The sequence below is a fragment of the Sapajus apella genome, unplaced genomic scaffold (assembly GCF_009761245.1).
Source record: "Sapajus apella isolate SASKATOON/1434 unplaced genomic scaffold, GSC_monkey_1.0 scaffold243, whole genome shotgun sequence".
NCBI classification, from domain to species: Eukaryota; Metazoa; Chordata; class Mammalia; order Primates; family Cebidae; genus Sapajus; species Sapajus apella.
Window position 1 is genome coordinate 466,367 of NW_022437183.1, and position 5,774 is coordinate 472,140.

The following is a 5,774-nucleotide window of genomic DNA, read 5'->3' on the forward strand; positions in this document are numbered from 1 at the left end:
GCAATGGCGCGATCTCGGCTCACCGCAACCTCCGTCTCCTGGGTTCAATCAGTTCTCCTGCCTCAGCCTCCGGAGTAGCTGGGATTACAGGCACGTGCCACCATGCCCAGCTAATTTTTGTATTTTTAGTAGAGACGGGGTTTCACCATGTGACCAGGATGGTCTCGATCCCTTGACCTTGTGATCCACCCGCCTCGGCCTCCCAAAGTGCTGGGATTACAGGCTTGAGCCACCGTGCCCAGCCGGACAAAACTTTTTTTTTTTACAACTTTCTTTCATGATAAAAACTTTCACAAATTAGTTATAGAAGGAATGAACCTCAATACAATAAAGACCATATATAACAAACACACAGCTAACATTGAACACTGGTGAAAAGTTGAAAGCTTCTAAGATCAGAAACAGGAAAAGGGTGTCCACTCTTACTACTTCTATTCAATACAGTTCTGGAAGTACTAACCAAGGCGCTTATGCATGATAACAAAATAAAAGGCATCCAAATTGAAAAGGAAGAAGTTAAATTGCCTTTCCTTGCAGATGACATAATCTTGTACATAGAAAACTTCAACCACTTTATAAAAGCTATTAGAACTAATAAATGAATTCAGTAAAGTTGCAGAATAACCTAGAAGAAATGGATAAATGCTAAAGAAATTAGTAACATTTCTATACATTAACAATGAACTATCCAGCAAAGGAACCAAGAAAACAATCTCATTTACTACATTATAAATATACTTAGGAATAAATTTAACCAAGGAGATGAAAGTTCTGTACTTGGAGGACAATAAAACATTGGTGTAAGAATTTGAAGAAGGCACAAATAAATAGAAAGATATCCCATGTGCATGGATTGGAAGAATTAAGTTTGTTAAAATATTCATACTGCCAAAAGTGATTCAACGTAATCCCTATCAAAATTCCAATGACATGTTTTGCGTATGCTAACGCTAAAGTTATCTAAAAGTTCATGTTGGTTAATGAGAATCTATTTAAAATAAAACATTTGGGTACTGACTTTCAAGAAAGGTCAAGTAATAGTCATATTACCAGAAAGTCCCTGAAAAAAAATGTTTGCTAAGAATTACTAACCTTTTAAAAATACTCAAGGTAGGTAACCTATTTTTTATTTACTTGTTTGTGGAAATAGAGACTATCCCAATTTCCCGTAAAATCTTCTCTTGATATTGGCTGCAATACCATGGTATAAAGAACTCAAAGTGCCACTAGACATAATCAGAGTTTCTGATGATAAACAATGATGCTGGGTAATGTTTGAATGAGAACATTTGATATGGATGGTCAGATAAAAGATATCTAGATGTCACTTATATTGTTTTTTTATAAGTAATAGCCAACTTACAATAAAAATTACAAGACAGGTAAAAAGCTATAAAACATTTTCCAAAAATTAAGAGAAAAAAGTCAATACAAGTATAGCCAGTTAGTGTAAATATTGAAATTGATAATCTTCTATATAGTTGAGTGAAAATTTGTCCAAATGGGTAAAAAATGTGAAACTTTAGAAAAGAATCATCCTACAAAGAACCAAATGGAAATTCTAGAAATGAAAAATCCAATAGTGTAAATAAAGAATTATTTGTTGGGCAGATTGAACAAAGAAGAAAGAATGAATGAGTCCATAGAGATCAATAGAAAGTATCCAATCCAAAACACAAGGAGAAATTTAAAGGCCTCCAGCAATTGTTTAACAATACTAAATACTCTCACATATATGCAATTAGAGTAACAGAAGGAGCAGATATTAAGAAAAGGGAAAAAGAAATATTTGAAAAGATTATATGTAGAAGTTTCTTCAAATTGATAGAAGACATCCAAGAATATTAGACACTTTTTCTTTTTTATTCTTTTTTTTTTTTTTGAGACAGAGTCTCGTTCTATCGCCAGGCTGGAGTGGGATCCTGGCTCACTGCAACTTCCATTTTCCGGTTTCAAGCAAGTCTCCTGCCTCAGTCTCCCGTGTGGCTGGGACTACAGGCACACACCACCATGCCCGGCTAATTTTTGTACTTTTTAGTAGAGACGGGGTTTCACCATGTTGGCCAGGATGGTCTTGATTTCTTGACCTCCTGATCCACCGGCCTCGGCCTCCCAAAGTGCTGGGATTACAGGTGTGAGCCACTGCTCCTAGCTTCATTTTAACAATTTTTAATGGTATGATTCAGCGGCATTAATTACCTTCATAGTGCTGTTGGGCCATCTTCAGAGCCTTTCCATCATCCCAAACTGAAACTTTGTAACCATTAAACAACATCTCCTCATTCCTTCCTTCCTCCAGAGGCCCCTTCACCAACTCTTCTACTTTCTGTCTGAATTTCACTACTCTAGATACTTTGTAAATGGAATCATACAATATTTGCCTTTTTGTGCCTTGTTTATTTCACTTAGCCTATTGACTTCAAGGTGCATCCAGTTGCAGCATGGGTCAGAACTTCCTTCCCTTTTAAGACTGAATAGTCTTCCCAGTGAATGTCTTTACCACTTGTTGCTTATCCATACATCTGCTATGGACGTTTGGGCTGTTGGGAGTAATGCTGCTGTGGACACTGGTGTGTAAATACCTGTGTGAGTCCCTGCTTTCAGTTCTGTGTGTATACCTAAAAGTGGAATTGCTGGGTCAAATGTCATTCTGTGTTAATTGTGTGAGGAACTGCCATACTGTATCCACAGCTGCTGCGCATCTTACATTATTCTGGTTTTTTTGGTTGGTTGGTTGGTTTTTTTAAAAACAGGCACCCTAGTGAGTGTGAAGTTACATCTCGTTGTGATCTGCGTGTCAGTGATGACTAGCGATGCTGAGCATCCTCCTGTGTGCTTAGTGGCCATCTATAGACCTCCTTTGGAGAAATGTCTATTCAAGTCCTTTGAGTCAGGTTTTGTTGTTGTTGTTGAATTGTAGAAGTTCTTTTTATATTCTGGATATTAAACCCTTATTAGATAAAGCATTCACAAATATTTTCTCTCATTCTTTGGGTTGTCTTTTCACTCTGACAGTGTACTTTGGTGTTTTTAAATTTTGATGTTCAATTTATTTTTTCTTTTGTTGCCTGTGCTTTTGGTGTCATAGCAAAATTATCAAATTATTGTTTAGTTATTAAAAAATATGTTGTGGCCGGGCGCGGTGGCTCACGCCTGTAATCCCAGCATTGTGGGAGGCCGAGGCGGGCAGATCACGAGGTCAAGAGATCGAGACCATCCTGGTCAACATGGTGAAACCCCGTCTCTACTAAAAATACAAAAAATTAGCTGGGCATGGTGGCGCGTGCCTGTAGTCCCAGCTACTCAGGAGGCTGAGGCAGGAGAATTGCCTGAACCCAGGAGGCCGAGGTTGCGGTGAGCCAAGATCGCGCCATTGCACTCCAGTCTGGGTAACAAGAGCGAAACTCTGTCTCAAAAAAAAAATAATAATAATAAATATGTTGTTTATGTGATCTTTTGACTGACACTTGCCTCTAATGATTGACGGCACTTCTTGAGGGTGGCGTTTTAACATACCAATTTGTTGTCACTCTCCCAATCTCCTTCCGTGGCTGCCCTTTGCTTCTAGGCCACAGAGCTTGTCTGGCCTCTCTGCTGCTCTGGCCTCTACCTTCCTCTAGGACCTCCCTTCTGCTGCCTCCGGCTCTGACCACAGTGGCCCTTCAACCCTCAGTGCACTTGCCTGGGGCCTCAGCACCTGCAGTTCCCTCTGCCTGGAATGCGGCAGCTCCCATGTCCCCCTCCTGGCCTCCACCTGGTGCCACTGCTCCTTCTGACGGTGGCCCCCGAGACCACTGGTCAGTGTGGCCTGCCCTGGACCCGCTCCTAACTCCCCTGTACTCCTCCACACTTTTCTCCAGTAAACTAGCGGCACTCAATTGTGCCATCCAGGGACCCCTGGGAATTTCATGACCCTGTCAGCGGCTGGGTGAGGTCGAGTCAAGTGTGTTTCATGACAGTACAGAGACCTTATTGACCTCTTTTGGCTGGAAGCGGGAGCGCCTTGCAGGGGGACAATGCGGCTGTGTTAGATGTGACAGCTTACACAGCTGAAGCACTGCTACTTTCCCATTTTTTTTTTTTTTTTTTTTTTTTTTGCTTTGGAAAATCTCTCTCACAAAAATATGTGACTTATGTTATCACGTAATGGGCTTGCTTCTATTATTTTAAAACAAACTAATAAATCTCTTAAATGTTTCTCAGTTTTATTTTTTGTTGTTATGGTTCATTTTCTTCTCTTTGCCCCAGCTTTATGAAGGTATAATTGACTGTGAATAGCCACTGCACTACAGCTTGGGCAACGTGGGGAGTGGGGAGACCCTGTCTCTAAAAAAATAAAATAAAAAAGTTGTCATATAATGACATCAGTGTTTCTTGAATCATAAATCATATTAGAGTCTATAGATTTATTTTCCTTGTAGATATCCTGCACCCACATAAAAGCTGCATTTTCTCTCTCTCTCTCTTTTCTTCCTTCTTCCTTCTTTCTTTCTTTTTTCAGACAAGGCTTCACTCCCAGCTAGAATGCAGTGGTAAGATCTTGGCTTATTGCAACCTTCACCTCCTGGACTCAAATGATCCTCCTGCCTCAACCTCCCAAAGTGCTGGGATTACAGGCATGAGTTACTATATAGGGCCAAAAGCTGCATTTTCAAGACAAGATAAAAAGATATTTGGCAAAAAGAGCAAGGTTTCATGTCTGCTGGCATGGCTGCAGTGATGACATTGAGAATTTCCTTTTCTTTTTTTACAATGGTTCTTAGGCTGGATCATGTATCTTGAAAGGGTGGGCAACGGCAGCTGCAGGCCTCCGTCTACAGCACATGTCAATCAATCCACCGTTTGCTTGTAGTGCCAAGATGTTTCTCTGCTGCTTGGGAGCACTTCCAGCATCACCAGTGGCACTTCGTATGCATTCTATTGTGTTCTTCAGGTTTATGGTATTACACTAAACATGAAAAATACACGAGAACCATGATGGATCAGGTTTCACCGTGATACACAATCTACAGGAGAGACAGGTGCTCACACAGAGATGGCTAGTGTCACATGGCATTTGAAGTGAACACTCTCTACACGAGCTCACGGCAATGGTAGCAGGAGTGGCGGCAGAATTACTCCAGCAGTACAGTGCGCTCCCATTAATCTGTGCAGTTGTGACTTAATACTGCATCTTTACGTTTGTTTATGTTTCTCTTGACTGAATGGCACCATGTACAGTACTGTGTTTGTGTGCGTTAACTGTTTATAATATATTTCTTTATATTTTATGGTAATAAATGATAAAAATAAACTAGTGTCTAAATATATTTTATGCATATTCATGACATATCTTTTTCTTTTTTTTTTCCTTTTTTTTGAGAGGGAGTCTCACTCTGTCACCTAGGCTGGAGTGCAATGGTACAATCTTGGCTCACTGCAACCTCCACCTCCTGAGTCCTGTCAAGCAATTCTCCTGCCTCAGCCTCCTGAGTAGCTGGGATTACAGGCACGCATCACCATGCCCAGCTAATTTTTGCATGACATACCTTTTTCTTAACTTTTTCAATATTTCTAGAATACAAAGTTCATCTACAGGTTTCTTCAAATGGTTACAAATCTCCAAAAGATGTTTCAATATATTTATTGAAAACAACCTGGGCCAGGTGTGGTGGTTCATGCTTGTGATCCCAGCAATTTCGGAGGCCAAGGTGGGAGGGTTGAGTCCTGGAATTTGAGACGAGCCTGAGCAACATAAGGAGACCCTGTATCTATCTAAGAAGATTTCATTTAAA